The sequence below is a fragment of the Amblyomma maculatum genome, chromosome 7 (genome assembly GCF_055883805.1).
Source record: "Amblyomma maculatum isolate TAMU_Amacu chromosome 7, ASM5588380v1, whole genome shotgun sequence".
Taxonomy (NCBI): Eukaryota; Metazoa; Arthropoda; class Arachnida; order Ixodida; family Ixodidae; genus Amblyomma; species Amblyomma maculatum.
Window position 1 is genome coordinate 124,218,775 of NC_139350.1, and position 26,047 is coordinate 124,244,821.

At 47.1% G+C, this 26,047-nt stretch overlaps 8 non-coding genes and 3 pseudogenes across 8 annotated transcripts; all 11 read right to left on the reverse strand.

Annotated features, from left to right (window-relative positions):
• Positions 1–436: 436 nt before the first annotated feature.
• Positions 437–508, reverse strand: TRNAP-UGG (transfer RNA proline (anticodon UGG)). The gene has a single exon. It is a non-coding gene; the product is annotated as a tRNA-Pro (tRNA).
• A 3,978-nt stretch (positions 509–4,486) lies between these two features.
• LOC146184648 (uncharacterized) lies at positions 4,487–5,658 on the reverse strand (annotated as a pseudogene).
• Positions 5,659–6,176: 518 nt separating this feature from the next.
• On the reverse strand, positions 6,177–16,712 carry LOC146184649 (uncharacterized; annotated as a pseudogene).
• On the reverse strand, positions 7,905–7,976 carry TRNAP-UGG (transfer RNA proline (anticodon UGG)). The gene has a single exon. It is a non-coding gene; the product is annotated as a tRNA-Pro (tRNA).
• Positions 8,299–8,370, reverse strand: TRNAP-UGG (transfer RNA proline (anticodon UGG)). The gene has a single exon. It is a non-coding gene; the product is annotated as a tRNA-Pro (tRNA).
• Positions 13,694–13,765, reverse strand: TRNAP-UGG (transfer RNA proline (anticodon UGG)). The gene has a single exon. It is a non-coding gene; the product is annotated as a tRNA-Pro (tRNA).
• TRNAP-UGG (transfer RNA proline (anticodon UGG)) lies at positions 14,661–14,732 on the reverse strand. Its single transcript has one exon. It is a non-coding gene; the product is annotated as a tRNA-Pro (tRNA).
• Positions 16,713–18,718: 2,006 nt separating the features above from the next.
• LOC146184654 (uncharacterized) lies at positions 18,719–19,915 on the reverse strand (annotated as a pseudogene).
• A 1,889-nt stretch (positions 19,916–21,804) lies between these two features.
• Positions 21,805–21,876, reverse strand: TRNAP-UGG (transfer RNA proline (anticodon UGG)). The gene has a single exon. It is a non-coding gene; the product is annotated as a tRNA-Pro (tRNA).
• A 326-nt stretch (positions 21,877–22,202) lies between these two features.
• TRNAP-UGG (transfer RNA proline (anticodon UGG)) lies at positions 22,203–22,274 on the reverse strand. Its single transcript has one exon. It is a non-coding gene; the product is annotated as a tRNA-Pro (tRNA).
• A 900-nt stretch (positions 22,275–23,174) lies between these two features.
• Positions 23,175–23,246, reverse strand: TRNAP-UGG (transfer RNA proline (anticodon UGG)). Its single transcript has one exon. It is a non-coding gene; the product is annotated as a tRNA-Pro (tRNA).
• Positions 23,247–26,047: the final 2,801 nt, after the last annotated feature.

The following is a 26,047-nucleotide window of genomic DNA, read 5'->3' on the forward strand; positions in this document are numbered from 1 at the left end:
GCGGGTCAGAGAAATAACTCCAGTTACCGACATTCTAGTGGAAATTAAGAAGAAATGGACATGGGCAGGACATGTATTGCGAAGAGAGGATAACCGATGGTCGCTTAGGGTAACAAACTGGATTCCAAGGGAAGGAAAGCGTAGCAGGGGGCGGCAGAAAGTTAGGTGGGCGGATGAGATTAAGTTCGCAGGGGTCAAGTGTATGCAGCTAGCACAGAACCGGGTTAAGTGGAGAAATGTGGAGAGGCCTTCGCCCTGCAGTGGGTATAATCAGGGTGATGATGATGATGATGATTGAACGTAGAAAATGTCCTAAGCCAGAGATACTGAGGCCATCTAGTGCGGCAGCTGGTTCGAGGGTAGCCGAACCCGCAACGTTAAGCATAGCGTATGGAAGATATAAACCTTTACGGAAAAAAGAAAGCGGAGTAAAAGAGGGCCCGTCCGGGATTTGAACCCGGGACCTCTCGCACCCAAAGCGAGAATCATACCCCTAGACCAACGGGCCGGTGGGAGGCGCTGTTGTTTTCCGCTCTTAACCGCCCAATAGAGAGTGATTAACGATCTGAAGCGAATTCTGTACACCCCGCAGCGTGCAGTTCTACGCGTTTATATTTTCTGTAACTAATTGGTGAAATAATGCGGTTCACTAATGTGTAGGAGGGAAAGAAAAGTTTTTTGAGACATACTATTAAACGTAGAAAATGTCCTAAGCCAGAGATACTGAGGCCATCTTTACGGCAAAAAGAAAGCGGCATAAAAGAGGGCCCGTCCGGGATTTGAACCCGGGACCTCTCGCACCCAAAGCGAGAATCATACCAGATGGGGGCGCTGTTTTCTTTTTTTTCTTTATTGCCGGACAATGCACAGTTTACATGAGATAAAACACGCCAACCTGTCTTCAGCTGGCGAGACAAATTAAAATTTCTTCAGGCACACTAACTCATCAAATACATCGATCCACTCAGGAGGTTCGGGTAATGCCTGATACACTTCTCTCATGTATACCATACTCTGAATGAAATTTTCGCGTACAGAGAGAACATTTGGATCTGCGTGACGCACTGCCATTCTTGTTTGCCACAGACTGTGAAGGCCTAGGAGCATAAGCATGTCATAGGGAATTTCATCACTTTTCACTGGGAGATACCGGATGCCGTAGGGTGTAATGGGCAGCTGTTTCTTTAGAGTTCGTTGCAATATGTCCCAATGGAAGATAGGGTCCCAGCACTCGATGAAAACGTGTTCAATTGTTTCCGCTTTTTTGCACAATAGACAATTAATTGTCCATGGAACGAATATGCCCTTCTGGTGTAGCCATGCTTTTACGGGGAGGGTGTTCGTGTGTAACTTAAAAAAGAAGGATTTAATGTGAGGTCTAAGTGGCATTTTTTTGACCCTCTTCAACACATCCCTTCCTGGGCCTTCACAGTAAATTACTCTGTACAATGGAGCTGGTAGTAGGTTTTCCAGCAAGTCAGCATACAATTTCTTTTTTGTAACAGAACACAGGTAATTCAATGAGAACCGAGCATGCAGCATACGGAAAGAAACCACAACTTCATGAAAGTAGCCAGTCACGCGACGGCACCTTATATCACTGGTTGTAACAATGAATCCAGGCAGCGCTATCGCGAGTCGAACTTCCATAACTGTGCGCAAAAAACTGTCCCTTTGATCCCGTAGAAAAAAGAAACGTGACACAATCTGCCTAATAAACAAATGAGATAGGCCCAGGCCTCCATCGCGGAAAAGATTAGTGCGGCTGACTCTCTCCCAAGTTGAGCCCCTTTTCAATACAGCAAAAACAAGTTGCATTTTCTGTACATTGGCACGGCTCATACACAGCACCTGCAGCACGTACCATTCTTTAGCTATCAAAAACAAATTGCACACAGTAGCACGCGCAAAGATTGAAAGGCCACGACCCTGCCAATTTCCCATCTTCTCCCTTATTCTATCCGTTGCCTCACTCCAGTACTCTGCGGGATTCTGATAGTGCTCGAGTGGTACACCAAGATACGTCGTTGGTGAGGTTATCCAATTCATACATGCAAACCTATCTAGCTTAATGTCCCAGTTGCCATGCCATATACCAACACTTTTTTCCCAGTTTAACTCTGAACCAGTGAGCTTACAGAACTTCTTAGCAAGATTGACGGCCCCTAACACGCTCTGGCGATCTTGACAGAATACGGCTATGTCGTCAGCGTACGCCAGTAATTTTACCTCTATAGAGTGTATCTTAAAACCTATTATGGCTGTTTGACGAATCACTGCTAAACAAAAAGGTTCAACATAAATAGCAAACAATAGAGGTGACGTGGGCATCCTTGTCTTACAGAAGATCGTATAGGCACTCTCTCTGTAAGAGATTTATTTATTATGAGCTGTGCTGCACAATCTTTGTAGGCCATCATTACGCCATCTAAAATGGTGCTGCCAACATTCACATGCCTTAATATGCTGAACAGATTCTCATGTGAAACCCTATCAAATGCTTTCGCCAGGTCGAATTGCAGCATAGCAACTTGACCTTCCATGTCATCGCAGCACTCTAACACATTTCTGGCAATGTGCGTATTGGTAAGGATTGTTCGCCCTTTGATACGGCACGTCTGATGCGGCCCGACAAGCTGTTTAATCACGCTTTGCACCCTCTTCGCCAGTACCTTCATGAATACTTTGTAATCAGTATTTGTAAGGCTGATAGGCCTGTACGATGTTACTGACAGTAGCTTGTCACGGTCATCCGTTTTTGGGATCAGAACGATATGGGCTGCTCTAAAGGACGGTGGCACCTGACTTTTATTATAGGCCTCATTGAACACGCGGTACAGAATATATACCAGCTCATTGGCGAAAGCCTTGTAAAATGCGGCTCCAAGTCCGTCTGGTCTCGGTGACTTGCCTGCAGGCATTTCCTCGATAGCAGTCTCAATTTCGCGCACGCTTATCGCTTCCTCCAGGCGTTCTTTGTCGTCATCTTCTATCTTTGGCATATCGGACATAAACTCCGTCATGAAATCGTCACTGACTCGGGTAACGTTGCTAAATAACCCACTATAATAATCCACGAAAGCTTGCTCTACAATTTTTGTTCACCCGTCACCTCGTTTTGATAGCGGATCTGTCTGATTTCGTTTTTTGATGCATGCCTTTTCTCGTCGCTTAGAGATCGTTTATTTGGTGCTTCCCCAAGCCATAAGCGTTCGCTCCGCGCTCGAATCAGAGCTGCCCTGTATTTTTCGTTGTCTATAACCTCTAGTTCACTTTTGGTTCTTCTTATTTCGGCTGCCACTTTTTCCGGTTCGAAACTCACTGTGTTTACCAAAAATTCCAGCTGGCATTGAAGTTCTTTTTCTTTCTTCATTTCCTTTCGACGCTTGATGCTCCCTTTTTCAATCGCAGCCATTTTGAGTTCAGTTTTAAATTCTTCCCAGGCAAATCCGTAATTTTCTGGCTCATTATTCATTAGCCACCCCAGTTTTTCCTTGACTCCGTTAACAAAAGCTTCATCATCGAGTAGTTTAGCGTTGAACTTCCACAGGTTCCAGTTGAATCGCTGCTGCTTTGGCTTATTGCCAATGGTGAAACTCACAAGGCAATGATCGGAGAATGAAACAGGTATAACTGTATAACTATTGCATCCTTGCTTGACTATTTCACTGGGTGTGCGTGAATTGTGGCCGCCCACCGATCGTTATCGTGCGACCTAGATCTTCCATGTTATAGTCAGCCACTAAGGATAGGAGCAAGTCAGCGCTTCGGTCACTTGTATATACCAGTTTAGACCGATCTTCGGCACAACAAACACAGTTAAAATCTCCAAGCTAAATAACGTACCTGTCACATTGCATATATTGCTTAAGGTCTTCAAAAAAAATAACATCGCTCACATACACTGTTGGGAGCATAGACACAAATCAAGCGCCACCCTTTTTCAGCTAGCGAAAAATCCAAGACGATAAGGCGTCCCGTTTCAGACACAGTAATCATTTCCTCTATAATTCCAACACTTTTACGTATCAACACAACACAGCCAGCAGATTTTCCGACGGCATGACATACACAGATGTTGTAATTTGTTTTAAAAGGCGACACCATACGATCGGTCTGCTCTTGCTTTTCCACCTTTGTCTTTTGTACCGCAACTAAGTCAAGCTGTTTTTCCGTGCATAGGCGGCTAAGCTGATATTGCCTTCGCCTCGTTGACAAGCCCCTGACATTAATTGTCGCTACATTTATCGAGTAATTGCAGTTGTTCGCCATTTTAAAGCATGCTTATAGAATCGTGTGATGTCATTACACACATGACTGCCACAACCACATCATGCGTGTAGTAAAAACTCAAGAAATGGTACGAACAAAGAACATCCGGCAAAGTCCTCAACTGTACCTTGAAGGTGCATCTCGAAGTTCCCTTGAATCCTTCCATTTTGACTCAGGACCGGTTAGGCGCCTTCGACGGCACCGATTCTGTACCCTAAGTGGGCGTCGCCGCCGGTCTTCGGTCCGGCGGGATGTTCGGTTTTGGGCGTAATGTCGCCCGACTTCCCCCCGTTGTTTTTGCCGGGGGTTCATCATTAGCCAGTTGGCCTTGCTGTCCATCCTGGATATCCTCTTCTTCATGCGTCCTTTTCGTGACAGTACCAGTTGTGCCTGGCTCGTTTGAATCCATTGCGCCATCATCGCTTGCCTCCATTTCATTGCATTTTGAAGCTGAAGATCCTTCATCGCTCTCAGAGTGTGTTGAAGGCGGCTCCAGTTTAGAAGTCGGGGCAGCTGGAGAATTACTGGGCTTAGCTTCGTGCTGTACTCCAGACTTTTGCTCTTGAATCTTTGCATCTTCATTATTCGGTCCTGCTCCTTTAGAGGTTTCCTCGACGTCTGCTTCGTCCATGAGCAGGTCGGTGACATCATCCTTTGCCACTTTATGTGTTACAGAAGCGTAAGTCTTCACGCACTGTTCCTCTTCGTGTCCATAACGATGACAAAGAGCGCTGCGCGGAACACGACACTCGCGTCGGATGTGGCCCGTATTGCGACAGCGCAGGCATAACGGGGCACCACAACCAGAGCAAGTTCACCTGCAATACGGAGCTGATGTGGTAGGTCGTCCTCCGTCACACCTGTCTTCAAAATAATAGTCACCAGGCGCGTCGAGGATGCTTTGTCGTGCACGCCTTGAACACGCCACCGTTCCCGGGACACTTCCGTCACTTTGCCATACGGCAAAAACGCCGCTCGTATGTCATCGTCCGGCACGTTTTGAAGCATCCAATGTAATGTTATGTGCAGTGCTTGATTGGCAGGATCTACCACGAGGCAGCGGCGTTCTTTCACCGTCACCTCCTTCCTAGACAAGAGTCTTTTCACACCGTCTTCATTTCTGAAGGTCACTGCCCATACATGACTCATCTGGTACGCCCCCAGGGCGATAACTTCAGACAGCAAGCCCAGGCTCGCCAATGCATCACGGAAGTTTTCAACTCGGTATGGCCTTGCCCGCACATCGGCATGCAAAAAAATGGTATTCAAAACAACTCGCCCTGTTGGTAGCTGAGGCAGGAGCACTTGGTATTCCGATTCATCAGAGTCAAACATCCTGTTACCGCGGCCCTGGTGGGCCGCTGAAGCCGCTCCTACGGAGCTCATGTTGAACACGTCCGTTCGCTAGCGCGTCCGGAAGTGGAATACAGACGGGGGCGCTGTTGTTTTCCGCACTTAACCGCCCAATAGAGAGAGATTAACGATCTGAAGTGAATTCCGTGCACCGCGCAGCGTGCTGTTCTACGCGTTTATATTTTAGGTAACTAAATTTTTAAATAATGCTGTTCACTACAGTGTAGGAGGAAAAAAAAACGTTTTTTGAGTCATACTACTGAACGTCCGGACCATCCGGACCATGAGAAAGAAATAACAAGAAGAATAAGATTGGGATGGAGCGCATTTGGCAAGCACTCGCAGATTATGACTAGCAGCTTACCGGCATCGCTCAAGAGGAAAGTATACAACAGTTGCATCTTGCCTGTACTCCCCTATGGGGCTGAAACGTGGAGGCTAACCAAGATAGTTCTACTTAAGTTGAGGACAACCCAGAGGGCTATGGAATGAAAAATGGTAGGGGTAACATTAAGAGATAGAAAGCGTGCAGAGTGGGTCAGAGAAATAGCTTAAATAATGCTGTTCACTACAGTGTAGGAGGAAAAAAAAACGTTTTTTGAGTCATACTACTGAACGTCCGGACCATCCGGACCATGAGAAAGAAATAACAAGAAGAATAAGATTGGGATGGAGCGCATTTGGCAAGCACTCGCAGATTATGACTAGCAGCTTACCGGCATCGCTCAAGAGGAAAGTATACAACAGTTGCATCTTGCCTGTACTCCCCTATGGGGCTGAAACGTGGAGGCTAACCAAGATAGTTCTACTTAAGTTGAGGACAACCCAGAGGGCTATGGAATGAAAAATGGTAGGGGTAACATTAAGAGATAGAAAGCGTGCAGAGTGGGTCAGAGAAATAGCTCAAGTTACCGACATTCTAGTGGAAATTAAGAAGAAGAAATGGAAATGGGCAGGACATGTAGTGCGAAGAGAGGATAACCGATGGTCGCTTAGGGTAACAAACTGGATTCCAAGGGAAGGAAAGCGTAGCAGGGGGCGGCAGAAAGTTAGGTGGGCGGATGAGATTAAGAAGTTCGCAGGGGTCAAGTGTATGCAGCTAGCACAGAACCGGGTTAAGTGGAGAAATGTGGGAGAGGCCTTCGCCCGGTGTCACGAAATCGGCGCCCATTTTCATCAAGCCGGTACGGCGCGAGGCCCGCACGGCGTCGCGTGGAAGGCATGGAGAGAAAAGCCCCCTTCCCCGCGCGGGAGAGCGCGTAGCTTTGTACGCGTTGCCGTCACCCTTTTTCCCATTGCCCGGGGAGGACGGTGGTTGATCGGACTGGAATCAGCCGGAAAATTCCAGCATCTTCTATGGGACCTGGCCAATGGCGACGCGCGGCTCGACGGGAGGAAGAGAGAGCGCTATAACCAGCGAAGCTAAGTGCGTGTGCGCGCTAGGTTTAACGCGTGCTAACAAACAGACGCGGCGCGCCCTATTTAAAGAGACCGCGCCGCTTGATGAGTCAGTCAGTCAGTCAGTAAGTTCGTCAGTGTTTTGCGACGTGCTCGCCTGTGCTTCGGCTGGACTCCCGGGGATCACTCGCTGCTGGCAAGCCCACGGACTTTCAAGGGAGCGGCGCTCGTCTCGTATGGCGGCCACATCGTGACTCTTGAGGCGTCGGACTGCAACAGTGCCCGGTGAACAATTTGGTGTTTGTTTATGTAACTCTCTCGTGTTTGATCTGTTGTAATGCCTGTGTTATTGAATCATTCTGTAGTTGCATGCTTAGCGTTTGTATTCTGTGAACCTCTCGTCTGTTGTATTTCACGTGATCTTGTGTATTCATTGTATCGTCTCTTGCTCTACATAAATTGTTTTGTTTGTTACTTCTGACTCCGATCCTTACTCTGGTTTGAACCGGCGACCGCTGGGCACCAAACGACCACCCCCTTCTGTCACTACAAGGTAGTTGAATTCCGGCAGAGCTTGCCACGCAGGTCGAGGGCATCTCCTTTGCGACCGGAACAGCTACCCCCAATCACTCTAAGGGTGTTTGGGAGTGTGCGCACCGTTAAGGGCGCATCGTTAATAATACCCCCATAATTATTAACGGGTGACACCCGGCAGTGGGTATAATCAGGCTGATGATGATTGAACGTAGAAAATGTCCTAAACCAGAGATACTGAGGCCATCTAGTGCGGCAGCTGGTTCGAGGGCAGCCAAACCCGCAACGTTAGGCATAGCGTATGGAAGATATAAACCTTTACGGAAAAAAGAAAGCGGCATAAAAGAGGGCCCGTCCGGGATTTGAACCCGGGACCTCTCGCACCCAAAGCGAGAATCATACCCCTAGACCAACGGGCCAGATGGAGACGCTGTTGTTTTCCGCTCTTAACCGCCCAATAGAGAGAGAATAACGATCTGAAGCGAATTCTGTACACCCCGCAGCGTGCAGTTCTACGCGTTTATATTTTAGGTAACTAAATGGTGAAATAATGCGGTTCACTAATGTGTAGGAGGAAAAAAAAACGTTTTTTGAGACATACTATTAAACGTAGAAAATGTCCTAAGCCAGAGATACTGAGGCCATCTAGTGCGGCAGCTGGTTCGAGGGTAGCCAAACCCGCAACGTTAGGCATAGCGTATGGAAGATATAAACCTTTACGGCAAAAAGCAGCATAAAAGAGGGCCCGTCCGGGATTTGAACCCGGGACCTCTCGCACCCAAAGCGAGAATCATACCCCTAGACCAACGGGCCATTTTTTTTCTTTATTGCATGGAAAAACTTCCGTAAAAAGGAACAACTACACTTACTTAAACATGTCCATGTCTAAAGTTACCGGGCTGCTTAATACGAGCCCGTCATATCCTTAGCCCGACAATGCACAATCATCAGAACATCAAAAGTCTGGGAGACATACACATGCGTCTAGATACGGCATCCAGTTTGGAGGTTCTTCACGTGCAGCATATACACTTCTCTCCAAAGCACACTGCTCCCGAAAAACGGATTTGGACGATCTTGGTGGCTCTGCATGCCTGTCGATCATGCGGCTTTTCCAAAGGCTGAACAGTCCCATCAACACAAATAGATCGTAAGGCACGACAGAGTTTTTGTCAGGAGGCAAAAATCTAATTGTATAAGGCGTAATTTCAATGTCCTTTTTAAGAGTTCTTTGTAGTATGTCCCAAAAGAACATAGCATCACGGCACAGAATAAAACAATGATCAATTGTCTCAGGCACGTTACAGAGACGACAATTTACCGACCAGGGCACAAACATCTCATTATTGTGAAGAAATGTCTTGGCAGGCAACGTCGCTGTATGCAATTTGAAAAAGAACGTTTTTGCAGCTGCCTGAATGCACATTTGCCTAACACGCTTTAGAACAGTGGTGTCCAAAAACGCCAGATAAGGCTGCCGATACAACGGTGTAGGGAACAAAGACTCAGTGAGAGCCTGGGTCATCTGCATTTTCGAGAGGCTATACAGGTAATCTACAGAGAAATGCACAGTGAGAAAATTGAAAGCGTCAGCAACCTCCTTAAGGAATCCCCATAAACGCCCCTCAGGAGCCTGCCCAGTTGGTGCGAATAAGTAAGGCAAATGTGAACTAAGACGCCTAATGAGCACAGTTACAAGAAACGGATGGTTTGCCGATTTGAAAAAGAAAAAACGGGAAACAAGTTGATGCACAAACAAGTGAACAAGGCCCACTCCACCAGAATCTAAGGGAAGAAACAAGTCACGCCGCATACGCTCCCATTGAGAGCGCCACACAAATGTTGCAAATATTCTGTGTATAACTTGTACTTTCCTCCTCGCACAATGCAGGACTTGAAGGACATACGCAAGCTTTGCAAACAAAAATATGTTACAGACCTGTGCCCTAGCAAACACTGAGAGTTCCCTACCGATCCAAGTCTCCGTTTGTCGCCGCATAGGTACGACTTGTGAATCCCAGTAGGCTGCGCTGTTACGAACTTGGTGCAGCGGAACCCCTAGGTACTGAGGAGGACTACAGTCCCAACATATGCCTCGAAACTGGCTTGGTCTAGTGCCCCAGTGTCCCAACCAAAAACCTTCGGATTTATCCAAATTAAGGGCCGCGCCTGATACATCGCAGAACTGTTCAGTCAAGTGTAAAGCCTCAAGTACACTCTTTTTGTCAGAACAAAAGAGGGCGATATCGTCCGCGTAAGCTAAAATCTTAACTTCACATTGAGCCAGAGAGAAACCACGGATGGCTGCACTGTTAATTATGCTGATACAGAGGTGTTCCAGATATAAGCTAAATAACAGTGGAGACAGTGGACATCCTTGACGAACAGATGATTCCAGTGGTATTGGTTTCGTTAGCTCCTGATTAACAATTAGTCTTGTATACGAGTTCATATAGCACAGCCTTATGCCTTTGAGCAAAACGTCACCAATGTTTGCATTCTCCAAGACCGCGAACAAGAAATTGTGCCGAACTTTATGAAACGCCTTTGCCAGGTCAATTTGAATCAGAGCTACTTGGCCTGTCTCATCTGATACTGTCTCGATTACTGAACGTGCAGTATGGATGTGTGTTTGAATACTGCACCCTCTGATACCACATACCTGATGCGAACATATCAAGTCCTTGATCACCAGCTGCAAACGAGAACAAAGGACCTTGGCAAAAATTTTGTAATCAACATTACAGAGTGAAATTGGACAATATCCTTCAACAGTTTTCAACCGATTAGTATCTTTGCTTTTGGGAATTAATATTGTGTGGCCTGAATAGAAAGTGGGAGGCAGGAAACCCACATCATAAGACGCTTGGAATACTTCCATCAAAACAGGCGTTAGGCAAGGCGAAAATGTTTTATAAAATTCACTAGTAATACCATCTGGGCCAGGAGATTTCTGGTTCTGAAGGTCTGAAATGGCTGATTTAATTTCTTCCAAAGCGATGGGTCCCTCTACTACAGCACACTTCTCATCGTCTAGTCGAGGAAAGTTCTCAAGTATGGAATTATAATCGAAACCCTGATTTGGATCTTTACAAATGCCGAACAGCTTTCGATAATAGTCATAGAAAGCAGCAAGAATACTAGGAGCATCACTATATGTGCAATCACCATAATGATTTTCCGATATTTCCTTCGTAAGAGCATTCTCTCTTTCATCACTGAGGGCCCGACGTGAAGGTTGCTGGTAAAGAAACCTTCGAGTCCTAGATCTTATTAGGGCCCCCTTGTATCTTTCCGTCGCAAATTGTTGAAGCTCTGCCTTTACGTTATTAATTTCTTCAACATAGGCACCCGGGCTAACCCTCTCTAGCTCATGTAGCTCAGTTAGAGTGCGCCCAAGCTCACGAAGGTGGTGTCTCTTTTGGAACGCGATTCTTGCAGAGGCTTCAATTGCTAAGTTTTTGGTTTCCTGTTTAAGCAAGTACCATTTTTGAAAAACTGACAGATCACGGCGTGACCATATGTCTTTCAAACAAGTAGGTACAGCACGCTTAAAGATTTCTTCTGAGAGCAGACAGTTATTCATTTTCCACAGTTCCCACCGAGGGTGAAGTATCTGCCGACTGTACCTCCCTACCTGAAGAGACACCATACAATGGTCACCGAAGAAGATGGGCCGCACCCAGTAACCAAAAAAATTTGCTAACATGTCTGCAGAAACATAAATTCTGTCAAGGCGGGCATTAGAGGAGAACTGAAAATGAGTGAAATGAATACTGTCGCCTTTTTCCTGCCCCACATCCACAAGGTTATATTCACAAGCCAAATCGTTAAGTAATACAGCACTAGGGTCATATCTCTTATATAATGCTGATCGGTCCTCATCCCTACAAACACAATTAAAATCACCACACAACATAATTTTGCGATCTGTGCAGAAATGATTAACTAATGAAAGAAAAAAATGCCTTCTGTCTCGCTGTTTTACAGGGGCGTAAACACAAATAATTCGCCACTGCAAAACTGAGATTGTGAGGTCACAGCATATAAGTCGTCCCTCGCCATCTATGCAATAAGACATGGCTGTCATCTCTAGTGGTTTGGCCAGGAATAGCATACACCCTCCGGACAAGCCTCTAGCGTGGCTAACAATAATGTTATATTCCGGCAAAAACGGCTCAAGAGCAGCTTCCGTCTCTTCATCGGAGGACAACTTTGTTTCCTGAATTGCTGCTACAGACACACTCCATTTCTTTAACAGATGTCTTAACTGCTGCTGTCTCCGACGGTTACGCATACCCCTGACGTTAAGGGTAGCGACTTGATATGCTGCGACGCTAGCCATTTTTGGTACTAGTCCTTTTAAACATCATCCCCTGGAATGGGGTGGCCCGCCTGCAAATTGGCGGCCTTTCGGGCAGACATCGCCCTCCTCTTTAAAGTCACCCTTCCTGTGGCCTCTACACAGTGTGCCTTCTGGCCAGCACCATCGATACAAACCTCGTCATCTGCGGGACGCTTCAAAGGCACTGTGTTGTCCATGTCCTCTTCTAAGACACTCAAAGCTTCGGCCCACGAACCTGATTGGAGCACATCGCTCGCTGCCACACTGACAGCCGACAGAGAACCGGACGCACCAGAGATCGGCGCCACATACGGCTCACTGTTACCCTCCAACGACGAAGGATAATCAATGACGAAGGAGGATAGGCGAGCATCCACTGGCAGTATCTTCTCCATTGACTCCACAGGAGGCATATCCAGACGTCCTTCAATGACAGGTGGTTCTTGGGCAGCAAGCGCCGCACTCTGAGTGGCACTCACAGGCTGGCAGGGGTCCGGCGGTTTTGGCTCTGGAGACGCTGGTTCTTGATGGCCAGTCACTGCAGTTTCTTCTGAGTTGATGTGAGGTGCAGAAGGCTTCTGGTCCCCATCAATTTGAGGTTCACGACCTAACTCACCAGTTACATCAACAACCTCTGACACATCCATGATATGTTCGGACGCCACGTCATCTTCTCGTGACCACTGGCCTTGACGCAGTCTGTTGGCATAATTTAATACACAGTTCTCCACAGTATGGGAAAAGCGCCGGCACTGGGTACATCGAGGCGTTCGGCACTGACGCCGTACATGACCTACCCGGCTGCATCGAAGACACAGTGGAGGTCTCCCTGGGATAAGCACTAATGCCTGCACCCCATAAACATTAAGAGTGTGAGGAATTGTACTTGCTGACACTCCGTCCTTGAGCGTGAGGGAGATTTCACGGTTCGCCGTTTCCATGTGCTCCATCCCTGGGCACCGCCAGTTTTCACGCTCCACAGATTGAATCGTTCCATAAGGCTCGAAAGCTTCCACAATCCTTCGGTGCTTCATATAGCGGGGAAGCCAAAGGAGCTTAACCTTGACATTCTTTGTATCCGGGTCGAACACCATGCACCGAAGTCCTTTCACAGGGAACTCTGCTCTGTTAATTAGCTTCTGCTTTGAAGAACTACTCTCGCAGGTAACCATCCACACGTGGCTCATTTGGTATTGACCAATGCACAAAATTTCCCGGAGGTCCAAAATCTGTGCAAGTGCGTCTCGAAAGTCAGGTGCTCGGTACGGGCGACCCTTAAGGTCGGCATGCAGGAAAACGGTATTAAGGACAACATTACCGGTGGGCAGGCGTGGAAGGACAACTTTGTACGTTTCAGTAGTGTCCTGAGGAGTCGAAAGACCTCGGCGAACGGCCGATGCGCTGTTTCCAGCAAGCAACATTTTCAGGCTCAGCCACCGAGAACGCCCTTCTTCCTCCAACGGGCCAGACGGGCGCGCAGTTGTTTTCTGCACTTAACCGCCCAATAGAAAGACATTAACGATCTGAAGCGAATTCTGTGCACCGCGCAGCGTGCAGTTCTACGCGTTTATATTTTAGGTAACTAATTGGTGGAATAATGCGGTTCACTAATGTGTAGGAGGAAAAAAAAACGTTTTTTGAGACATACTATTAAACGTAGAAAATGTCCTAAACCAGAGATACTGAGGCCATCTAGTGCGGCAGCTGGTTCGAGGGTAGCCAAACCCGCAACGTTAGGCATAGCATTGGAAGATATAAACCTTTACGGAAAAAAGAAAGCGGCATAAAAGAGGGCCCGTCCGGGATTTGAACCCGAGACCTCTCGCACCCAAAGCGAGAATCATACCCCTAGACCAACGGGCTGGTCGGAGGATCTCTTGTTTTCCGCACTTAACCGCCCAATAGAGAGAGATTAACGATCTGAAGTGAATTCTGTGCACCGCGCAGCGTCCTGTTCTACGCGTTTATATTTTAGGTAACTAATTTTTTAAGTAATGCTGTTCACTACAATGTAGGAAGGAAAAAAAACGTTTTTTTGAGACATACTGCTGAACGTCCGGACCATCCGGACCATGCAAAAGAAATAACAAGAAGAATAAGATTGGGATGGAGCGCATTTGCAAAGCACTCGCAGATTATTGCTAGCAGCTTACCGGTATCGCTCAAGAGGAAAGTATACAACAGTTGCATCTTGCCTGTACTCACCTATGGGGCTGATACGTGGAGGCTAACCAACAGAGTTCTACTTAAGTTGAGGACAACCCAGAGGGCTATGGAACGAAAAATGATAGGGGTAACATTAGGAGATAGAAAGCGTGCTGAGTGGGTCAGAGAAATAACTCCAGTTACCGACATTCTAGTGGAAATTAAGAAGAAGAAATGGACATGGGCAGGACATGTAGTGCGAAGAGAGGATAACCGATGGTCGCTTAGGGTAACAAACTGGATTCCAAGGGAAGGAAAGCGTAGCAGGGGGCGGCAGAAAGTTATGTGGGCGGATGAGATTAAGTTCGCAGGGGTCAAGTGTATGCAGCTAGCACAGAACCGTGTTAAGTGGAGAAATGTGGAGAGGCCTTCGCCCTGCAGTGGGTATAATCAGGCTGATGATGATGATGATTGAACGTAGAAAATCTCCTAAGCCAGAGATACTGAGGCCATCTAGTGCGGCAGCTGGTTCGAGGGTAGCCGAACCCGCAACGTTAAGCATAGCGTATGGAAGATATAAACCTTTACGGAAAAAAGAAAGCGGCATAAAAGAGGGCCCGTCCGGGATTTGAACCCGGGACCTCTCGCACCCAAAGCGAGAATCATACCCCTAGACCAACGGGCCGGTCGGAGGCGCTGTTTTCCGCTCTTAACCGCCCAATAGAGAGAGATTAACGATCTGAAGCGAATTCTGTACACCCCGCAGCGTCCAGTTCTACGCGTTTATATTTTCGGTAACTAATTGGTGAAATAATGCGGTTCACTAATGTGTAGGAGGGAAAGAAACGTTTTTTGAGACATACTATTAAACGTAGAAAATGTCCTAAGCCAGAGATACTGAGGCCATCTTTACGGCAAAAAGAAAGCGGCATAAAAGAGGGCCCGTCCGGGATTTGAACCCGGGACCTCTCGCACCCAAAGCGAGAATCATACCAGACGGGGGCGCTGTTTTTTGTTTTTCTTTATTGCCGGACAATGCACAGTTTACAAGAGATAAAACACGCCAACCTGTCTTCAGCTGGCGAGACAAATTAAAATTTCTTCAGGCACACTAACTCATCAAATACATCGATCCACTCAGGAGGTTCGGGTAATGCCTGATACACTTCTCTCATGTATACCATACTCTGAATGAAATTTTAGTGTACAGAGAGAACATTTGGATCTGCGTGACGCACTGCCATTCTTGTTTGCCACAGACTGTGAAGGCCTAGGAGCATAAGCATGTCATAGGGAATTTCATCACTTTTCACTGGGAGAAACCGGATGCCGTAGGGTGTAATGGGCAGCTGTTTCTTTAGAGTTCGTTGCAATATGTCCCAATGGAAGATAGGGTCCCAGCACTCGATGAAAACGTGTTCAATTGTTTCCGCTTTTTTGCACAATAGACAATTAATTGTCCATGGAACGAATATGCCGTTCTGGTGTAGCCATGCTTTTACGGGGAGGGTGTTCGTGTGTAACTTAAAAAAGAAGGATTTAATGTGAGGTCTAAGTGGCATTCTTTTGACCCTCTTCAACACATCCCTTCCTGGGCCTTCACAGTAAATTACTCTGTACAATGGAGCTGGTAGTAGGTTTTCCAGCAAGTCAGCATACAATTTCTTTTTTGTAACAGAACACAGGTAATTCAATGAGAACCGAGCATGCAGCATACGGAAAAAACCACAACTTCATGAAAGTAGCCAGTCACGCGACGGCACCTTATATCACTGGTTGTAACAATGAATCCAGGCAGCGCTCTCGCGAGTCGAACTTGCATAACTGTGCGCAAAAAACTGTCCCTTTGATCCCGCAGAAAAAAGAAACGTGACACAATCTGCCTAATAAACAAATGAGATAGGCCCAGGCCTCCATCGCGGACTGAGCGGAAAAGATTAGTGCGGCTGACTCTCTCCCAAGTTGAGCCCCTTTTAAATACAGCAAAAACTCGGTGCATTTTCTGTACATTGGCACGGCTCATACACAGCACCTGCAGCACGTACCATTCTTTAGCTATCAAAAACAAATTGCACACAGTAGCACGCGCAAACATTGAAAGGCCACGACCCTGCCAATTTCCCATCTTCTCCCTCATTCTATCCGTTGCCTCACTCCAGTACTCTGCGTGATTCTGATAGTGCTCGAGTGGTACACCAAGATACGTCGTTGGTGTGGTTATCCAATTCATACATGCAAACCTATCTAGCTTAATGTCCCAGTTGCCATGCCATATACCAACACTTTTTTCCCAGTTTAACTCTGAACCAGTGAGCTTACAGAACTTCTTAGCAAGATTGACGGCCCCTAACACGCTCTGGCGATCTTGACAGAATACTTCTATGTCGTCAGCGTACGCCAGTAATTTTACCTCTGTAGAGTGTATCTTAAAACCTATTATGGCTGTTTGACGAATCACTGCTAAACAAAAAGGTTCAACATAAATAGCAAACAATAGGGGTGACAGTGGGCATCCTTGTCTTACAGAAGATCGTATAGGCACTCTCTCTGTAAGAGATTTATTTATTATGAGCTGTGCTGAACAATATTTGCAGGCCATCATTACGCCATCTAAAATGGTGCTGCCAACATTCACATGCCTTAATATGCTGAACAGATTCTCATGTGAAACCCTATCAAATGCTTTCGCCAGGTCGAATTGCAGCATAGCAATTTGACCTTCCATGTCATCGCAGCACTCTAACACATTTCTGGCAATGTGCGTATTGGTAAGGATTGTTCGCCCTTTGATACGGCACGTCTGATGCGGCCCGACAAGCTGTTTAATCACGCTTTGCACCCTCTTCGCCACTACCTTCATGAATACTTTGTAATCAGTATTTGTAAGGCTGATAGGCCTGTACGATGTTACTGACAGTAGCTTGTCACGGTCATCCGTTTTTGGGATCAGAACGATATGGGCTGCTCTAAAGGACGGTGGCACCTGACTTTTATTATAGGCCTCATTGAACACGCGGTGCAGTATATATATATGCCAGCTCATTGGCGAAAGCCTTGTAAAATGCGGCTCCAGGTCCGTCTGGTCTCGGTGACTTGCCTGCAGGCATTTCCTCAATAGCAGTCTCAATTTCGCGCACGCTTATCGCTTCCTCCAGGCGTTCTTTGTCGTCATCTTCTATCTTTGGCATATCGGACATAAACTCCGTCATGAAATCGTCACTGACTCGGGTAACGTTGCTAAATAACTCGCTACAATAATCCACGAAAGCTTGATCTACAATTTTTGTTCACCCGTCCCCTCGTTTTGATAGCGGATCTGTCTGATTTCGTTTTTTGATGCATGCCTTTTCTCGTCGCTTAGAGATCGTTTATTTGGTGCTTCCCCAAGCCATAAGCGTTCACTCCGCGCTCGAATCAGAGCTGCCCTGTATTTTTCGTTGTCTATAACCTCTAGTTCACTTTTGGTTCTTCTTATTTCGGCTGCCACTTTTTCCGGTTCGAAACTCACTGTGTTTACCAAAAATTCCAGCTGGCATTGAAGTTCTTTTTCTTTCTTCATTTCATTTCGACGCTTGATGCTCCCTTTTTCAATCGCAGCCATTTTGAGTTCAGTTTTAAATTCTTCCCAGGCAAATCCGTAATTTTCTGGCTCATTATTCATTAGCCACCCCAGTTTTTCCTTGACTCCGTTAACAAAAGCTTCATAATCGAGTAGTTTAGCGTTGAACTTCCACAGGTTCCAGTTGAATCGCTGCTGCTTTGGCTTATTGCCAATGGTGAAACTCACAAGGCAATGATCGGAGAATGAAACAGGTATAACCGTATAACTATTGCAGCCTTGCTTGACTATTTCGCTGGGTGTGCGTGAATTGTGGCCGCCCACCGATCGTTATCGTGCGACCTAGATCTTCCATGTTATAGTCAGCCACTAAGGATAGGAGCAATTCAGCGCTTCGGTCCCTTGTATATACCAGTTTAGACCGATCTTCGGCACAACAAACACAGTTAAAATCTCCAAGCTAAATAACGTACCTGTCACATTGCATATATTGCTTAAGGTGTTCAAAAAAATAACATCGCTCACGTACACTGTTGGGAGCATAGACACAAATCAAGCGCCACCCTTTTACAGCTAGCGAAAAATCCAAGACGATAAGGCGTCCCGTTTCAGACAGAGTAATCATTTCCTCTATAATTCCAACACTTTTACGTATCAACACAACACAGCCAGCAGATTTTCCGACGGCATGACATACACAGATGTTGTAATTTGTTTTAAAAGGCGACACCATACGATCGGTCTGCTCTTGCTTTTCCACCTTTGTCTTTTGTACCGCAATTAAGTCAAGCTCTTTTTCCATGCATAGGCGGCTAAGCTGATATTGCCTTCGCCTCGTTGACAAGCCCCTGACATTAATTGTCGCTACATTTATCGAGTAATTGCAGTTGTTCGCCATTTTAAAGCATGCTTATAGAATCGTGTGATGTCATTACACACATGACTGCCACAACCACATCGTGCGTGTAGTAAAAACTCAAGAAATGGTACGAACAAAGAACATCCGGCAAAGTCCTCAACTGTACCTTGAAGGTGCATCTCGAAGTTCCCTTGAATCCTTCCATTTTGACTCAGGACCGGTTAGGCGCCTTCGACGGCACCGATTCTGTACCCTAAGTGGGCGTCGCCGCCGGTCTTCGGTCCGGCGCGATGTTCGGTTTTGGGCGTAATGTCGCCCGACTTCCCCCCGTTGTTTTTGCCGGGGGTTCATCATTAGCCGGTTGGCCTTGCTGTCCATCCTGGATATCCGCTTCTTCATGCGTCCTTTTCGTGACAGTACCAGTTGTGCCTGGCTCGTTTGAATCCATTGCGCCATCATCGCTTGCCTCCATTTCATTGCCTTTTGAAGCTGAAGATCCTTCATCGCTCTCAGAGTGTGTTGAAGGCGGCTCCAGTTTAGAAGTCGGGGCAGCTCGAGAATTACTGGGCTTAGCTTCGTGCTGTACTCCAGACTTTTGCTCTTGAGGCTTTGCATCTTCATTATTCGGTCCTGCTCCTTTAGAGGTTTCCTCGACGTCTGCTTCGTCCATGAGCAGGTCGGTGACATCATCCTTTGCCACTTTATGTGTTACAGAAGCGTACGTCTTCACGCACTGTTCCTCTTCGTGTTCATAACGATGACAAAGAGCGCAGCGCGGAACACGACACTCGCGTCGGATGTGGCCCGTATCGCGAAAGCGCAGGCATAACGGCGCCCTGCCCGGCACCACAACCAGAGCAAGTTCACCTGCAATACGGAGCTGATGTGGTAGGTCGTCCTCCGTCACACCTGTCTTCAAAATAATAGTCACCAGGCGCGTCGAGGATGCTTTGTCGTGCACGCCTTGAACACGCCACCGTTCCCGGGACACTTCCGTCACTTTGCCATACGGCAAAAACGCCGCTCGTATGTCATTGTCCGGCACGTTGTGAAGCATCCAATGTAATTTTATGTGCAGTGCTTGACTGGCAGGATCTACCACGAGGCAGCGGCGTTCTTTCACCGTCACCTCCTTCCTAGACAAGAGTCTTTTCACACCGTCTTTATTTCTGAAGGTCACTGCCCATACATGACTCATCTGGTACGCCCCCAGGGCGATTACTTCAGACAGCAAGCCCAGGCTCGCCAATGCATCACGGAAGTTTTCAACTCGGTATGGCCTTGCCCGCACATCGGCATGCAAAAAAAATGGTATTCAAAACAACTCGCCCTGTTGGTAGCTGAGGCAGGAGCACTTGGTATTCCGATTCATCAGAGTCAAACATCCTGTTACCGCGGCCCTGGTGGGCCGCTGAAGCCGCTCCTACGGAGCTCATGTTGAACACGTCCGTTCGCTAGCGCGTCCGGAAGTGGAATACAGACGGGGGCGCTGTTGTTTTCCGCACTTAACCGCCCAATAGAGAGAGATTAACGATCTGAAGTGAATTCCGTGCACTGCGCAGCGTGCTGTTCTACGCGTTTATATTATAGGTAACTAATTTTTTAAATAATGCTGTTCACTACAGTCTAGGAGGAAAAAAAACGTTTTTTGAGTCATACTACTGAACGTCCGGACCATCCGGACCATGAGAAAGCAATAACAAGAAGAATAAGATTGGGATGGAGCGCATTTGGCAAGCACTCGCAGATTATGACTAGCAGCTTACCGGCATCGCTCAAGAGGAAAGTATACAACAGTTGCATCTTGCCTGTACTCCCCTATGGGGCTGAAACGTGGAGGCTAACCAAGATAGTTCTACTTAAGTTGAGGACAACCCAGAGGGCTATGGAACGAAAAATGGTAGGGGTAACATTAAGAGATAGAAAGCGTGCAGAGTGGGTCAGAGAAATAGCTCAAGCTACCGACATTCTAGTGGAAATTAAGAAGAAGAAATGGACATGGGCAGGACATGTAGTGCGAAGAGAGGATAACCGATGGTCGCTTAGGGTAACAAACTGGATTCCAAGGGAAGGAAAGCGTAGCAGGGGGCGGCAGAAAGTTAGGTGGGCGGATGAGAATAAGAAGTTCGCAGGGGTCAAGTGTATGCAGCTAGCACAGAACCGGGTTAAGTGGAGAAATGTGGGAGAGGCCTTCGCCCGGTGTCACGAAATCGGCGCCCATTTTCATCAAGCCGGTACGGCGCGAGGCCCGCACGGCGTCGCGTGGAAGGCATGGAGAGAAAAGCCCCCTTCTCCGCGCGGGAGAGCGCGTAGCTTTGTACACGTTGCCGTCACCCTCTTTCCCATTGCCCGGGGAGGACGGTGGTTGATCGGACTCGAATCAGCCGGAAAATTCCAGCATCTTCTATGGGACCTGGCCAATGGCGACGCGCGGCTCGACGGGAGGAAGAGAGAGCGCTATAACCAGCGAAGCTAAGTGTGTGTGTGCGCGCTAGCTTTAACGCGTGCTAACAAACAGACGCGGCGCGCCCTATTTAAAGAGACCGCGCCGCTTGATGAGTCAGTCAGTCAGTCAGTAAGTTCGTCAGTGTTTTGCGACGTGCTCGCCTGTGCTTCGGCTGGACTCCCGGGGATCACTCGCTGCTGGCAAGCCCACGGACTTTCAAGGGAGCGGCTCTCGTCTCGTATGGCGGCCACATCGTGACTCTTGAGGCGTCGGACTGCAACAGTGCTCGGTGAACAATTTGGTGTTTGTTTATGTAACTCTCTCGTGTCTGATCTGTTGTAATGCCTGTGTTATTGAATCATTCTGTAGTTGCATGCTTAGCTTTTGTATTCTGTGAACCTCTCGTCTGTTGTATTTCACGTGATCTTGTGTATTCATTGTATCGTCTCTTGCTCTACATAAATTGTGTTTTGTTTGTTACTTGTGACTCCGATCCTTACTCTGGTTTGAACCGGCGACCGCTGGGCACCAAACGACCACCCCCTTCTGTCACTACAAGGTAGTTGAATTCCGGCAGAGCTTGCCACGCAGGTCGAGGGCATCTCCTTTGCGACCGGAACAGCTACCCCCACTCACTCTAAGGGTGTCTGGGAGTGTGCGCACCGTTAAGGGCGCATCGTTAATAATACCCCCATAATTATTAACGGGTGACACCCGGCAGTGGGTAGAATCAGGCTGATGATGATGATGATTGAACGTAGAAAATGTCCTAAGCCAGAAATACTGAGGCCATCTAGTGCGGCAGCTGGTTCGAGGGCAGCCAAACCCGCAACGTTAGGCATAGCGTATGGAAGATATAAACCTTTACGGAAAAAAGAAAGCGGCATAAAAGAGGGCCCGTCCGGGATTTGAACCCGGGACCTCTCGCACCCAAAGCGAGAATCATACCCCTAGACCAACGGGCCAGACGGAGACGCTGTTGTTTTCCGCTCTTAACCGCCCAATAGAGAGAGATTAACGATCTGAAGCGAATTCTGTACACCCCGCAGCGTGCAGTTCTACGCGTTTATATTTTAGGTAACTAATTGGTGAAATAATGCGGTTCACTAATGTGTAGGAGGAAAAAAAAAACGTTTTTTGAGACATACTATTAAACGTAGAAAATGTCCTAAGCCAGAGATACTAAGGCTATCTAGTGCGGCAGCTGGTTCGAGGGTAGCCAAACCCGCAACGTTAGGCACAGCATTGGAAGATATAAACCTTTACGGAAAAAAGAAAGCGGCATAAAAGAGGGCCCGTCCGGGATTTGAACCAGAGACCTCTCGCACCCAAAGCGAGAATCATACCCCTAGACCAACGGGCCGGTCGGAGGATCTCTTGTTTTCCGCACTTAACCGCCCAATAAAGAGAGATTAACGATCTGAAGTGAATTCTGTGCACCGCGCAGCGTCCTGTTCTACGCGTTTATATTTTAGGTAACTAATTTTTTAAGTAATGCTGTTCAATACAGTGTAGGAAGAAATAAAACGTTTTTTTGAGACATACTGCTGAACGTCCGGACCATCCGGACCATGAGAAAGCAATAACAAGAAGAATAAGATTGGGATGGAGCGCATTTGGCAAGCACTCGCAGATTATGACTAGCAGCTTACCGGCATCGCTCAAGAGGAAAGTATACAACAGTTGCATCTTGCCTGTACTCCCCTATGGGGCTGAAACGTGGAGGCTAACCAAGATAGTTCTACTTAAGTTGAGGACAACCCAGAGGGCTATGGAACGAAAAATGGTAGGGGTAACATTAAGAGATAGAAAGCGTGCGGAGTGGGTCAGAGAAATAGCTCAAGTTACCGACATTCTAGTGGAAATTAAGAAGAAGAAATGGACATGGGCAGGGCATGTAGTGCGAAGAGAGGATAACCGATGGTCGCTTAGGGTAACAAACTGGATTCTAAGGGAAGGAAAGCGTAGCAGGGGGCGGCAGAAAGTTAGGTGGGCGGATGAGATTAAGAAGTTCGCAGGGGTCAAGTGTATGCAGCTAGCACAGAACCGGGTTAAGTGGAGAAATGTGGAGAGGCCTTCGCCCTGCAGTGGGTATAATCAGGCTGATGATGATGATGATGATTGAACGTAGAAAATGTCTCAAGTGAGAGATACTGAGGCCATCTAGTGCGGCAGCTGGTTCGAGGGTAGCCAAACCCGCAACGTTAGGCCTAGCGTATGGAAGATATAAACCTGTACGGAAAAAGGAAAGCGGCATAAAAGAGGGCCCGTCCGGGATTTTAACCCGGGACCTCTCGCACCCAAAGCGAGAATCATACCCATAGACCAACGGGCCGGACGAAGGCGCTGTTGTTTTCCGCACTTAACCGCCCAATAGAGAGATATTAACGATCTGAAGTGAATTCTGTGCACCGCGCAGCGTGCAGTTCTACGCCTTTATATTTTAGGTAACTAATTGGGGACATAATGCTGTTCACTAATGTGTAAGAGGAAAAAAAAAAACATTTTTGAGACATACTATTAAACGTAGAAAATGTCCCAAGCCAGAGATACTGAGGCCATCTAGTGGGGCAGCTGGTTCGAAGGTAGCCAAACCCGCAACGTTAGGCGTAGCGTATGGAAGATATAAACCTTTACGGCAAAAAGAAAGCGGCATAAAAGAGGGCCCGTCCGGGATTTGAACCCGGAACCTCTCGCACCCAAAGCGAGAATCATACCAGACGGGGGCGCTGTTTGTTTTTTTTTCTTTATTGCCGGCTTCGACACACAACACACAACATACGAAAGTGATAAAACGTGTCAGCAAACCTTTAGCGGACCCGACGCGTTAAAATTTATTCATCTCTACCAAGCTGTTAAGCTGGTCTATCCATTCTGGTGGTTCGGAGAGTGTTCGATACACTTTGCGCAAACGTACAACACTTTCTATAAAATGTTCCCGCACAGGGCACACATCAACATCTGCATTGTTGAACTGCATTCGCATTTTCCACAAGCTGTGGAGGCCGAGGAGCATAATCGTATCCAGTGGACTATTGTCAGCGTGCAAAACCGGAAGGGATCTTATGCCGTACATATCTAAGGGTAATTCTTTTTTCAAAGTCCTTTGAAGCACATCCCAGAAAAAGATGGGATCCCAACAATCCAGGAATACGTGTTCAATGGTTTCAGCTTTCTTACATAGGTAACAGTTAGTTGTCCAGGGTACAAAAAGACCTTTTTTATGAAGCCATGTTTTTACTGATAACGTGTTAGTATGAAGTTTAAAGAAAAAGGATTTGACCGAGGGTAACACCGGCATTCTCTTCACTCTGTGCAAAACATCTCCTCCTGGGCCTCCACATAATGGCAAACGGTAAAGTGGAACCGGAATCATTGCATCCAATAAATCTGAGTACAATTTTTTCCGCGTGACATCACTCAAGTATTGGATCGAAAATCGCGCATGCAGCATCCCGTATGCAAGTACCACTTCGCGTAGGTACCCTCTCACAGCCCCACCCATAGCATGACCAGAGCATACCACATATCCTGGAAGAGAGAGAGAGAGAGAGATATATTTTAATGGCAACAGGAGATGTCTGCCTGGTGGTAAGCCTAGCATGCTACTCCTGATGAGGGTTAAGGGTGAGGGTGACAGAGTGTGGGAGGGGAAGGGGAAATAAATGAGAAAAAAAGAGAATCGGTGTCGCACACTTTCACACGCACATAAGCACACACAGATGAGTTTTAAAGGGTATTGATCAACCCTGTGTCCTTAAGAAAAGTTAACTTTCACACACACATAATCACACACAGATGAGTTTTAAAGGGTATTAACCAACCCTGTGTCCTTCAGAAAAGTTAGTAAGGCCTTGGTAGCTCGCGCAGCAGACGATCCGTCGCACCAAGGACCCAGGACATGTTCAAGGCGCAAGGTTGTTTCTTTAGGTAAGCTTAAATTATTGCGCAGTGTCCTGCGATGTGCAGTAAACCGTTGACAGGAGGTTACCAAATGTCCAAAATTTTCACACACATCACATGTAGAGCACAGAGGCCTGCTCGCTATGCCTATTTTATGTAGGAAGTAGGATTTATGTATATCCTGGAAGGAGTCTGCACAGTCGGAGTTGCACAACTGTGCGCAGGAACATGTCATTTTGATTTCGCAGAAACATAAATCGTGAGACGACTTGCCTCAAAAACAAATGTGTAAGGCCTAGCCCACCTTTTTTTGCAGACAGGAACAACTTTGTCCGACTGGTTCTTTCCCACGTCGATGCCCAAATAAAAATGGCGAAAACACGGTGCAATATTTGAATGCTGATCCGAGAGGCACTGAGCACATTCATGACATACCATATTTTTGCAGTGAGAAATAAGTTGCACACGGTAGCCCGCGAAAATACAGATAATTGCCTTCCTTGCCTCGCATCAGCCTTTTGTTTTGCATTTAAAGTTTCATCTCTCCAATACGAATCAGGGTCCCGGTATGCTTGGAGAGGTACACCTAGATACATTGTAGGAATCGTTGACCACTGCAGTCGAGTGTAGTACTCTGGCGTGTCTTCCCAACTGCCGTGCCAGAAGCCATAGCTCTTTTCCCAGTTTATTAACGCCCCCGTAGACTGACAATATTTGTGGACTACATTTGTGGCTTCACAGATGCTATCTTTATCTGAACAGAAAACCGCTATATCATCGGCATAGGCCAATATTTTAACATGCGCTGACTGTAGCCTGAAGCCCGTTACGCTCTCATTATTTCGGATAGCCAAGCAAAGATGCTCAAGGTAGAGTGCAAACAACAGTGGCGACATGGGACAGCCCTGCCTAACTGACGACCGCACTTGCAGGCTTTCGGTCAGTTCTCCGTTCACTATAATTCGCGTTGTGCAGTTGGCATACGCCATTCTGACGCCGTCTGTTATTAGATCCCCAACATTGGAGTGATCCAATATGGCAAACAGCACATCATGCAACACCCGGTCAAATGTTTTTGCGAGATCCAGTTGGATCATTGCCACACGGTCACCAAGTGCGTCACAACATTCTAGTACGCTTCGCGCTACGTGTATGTTCGTGGCGATGCTCCGTCCCTTTATGCCACAAGTCTGATGCGTGCCAACCAGCTTTGTTATCACACATTGCAGTCGT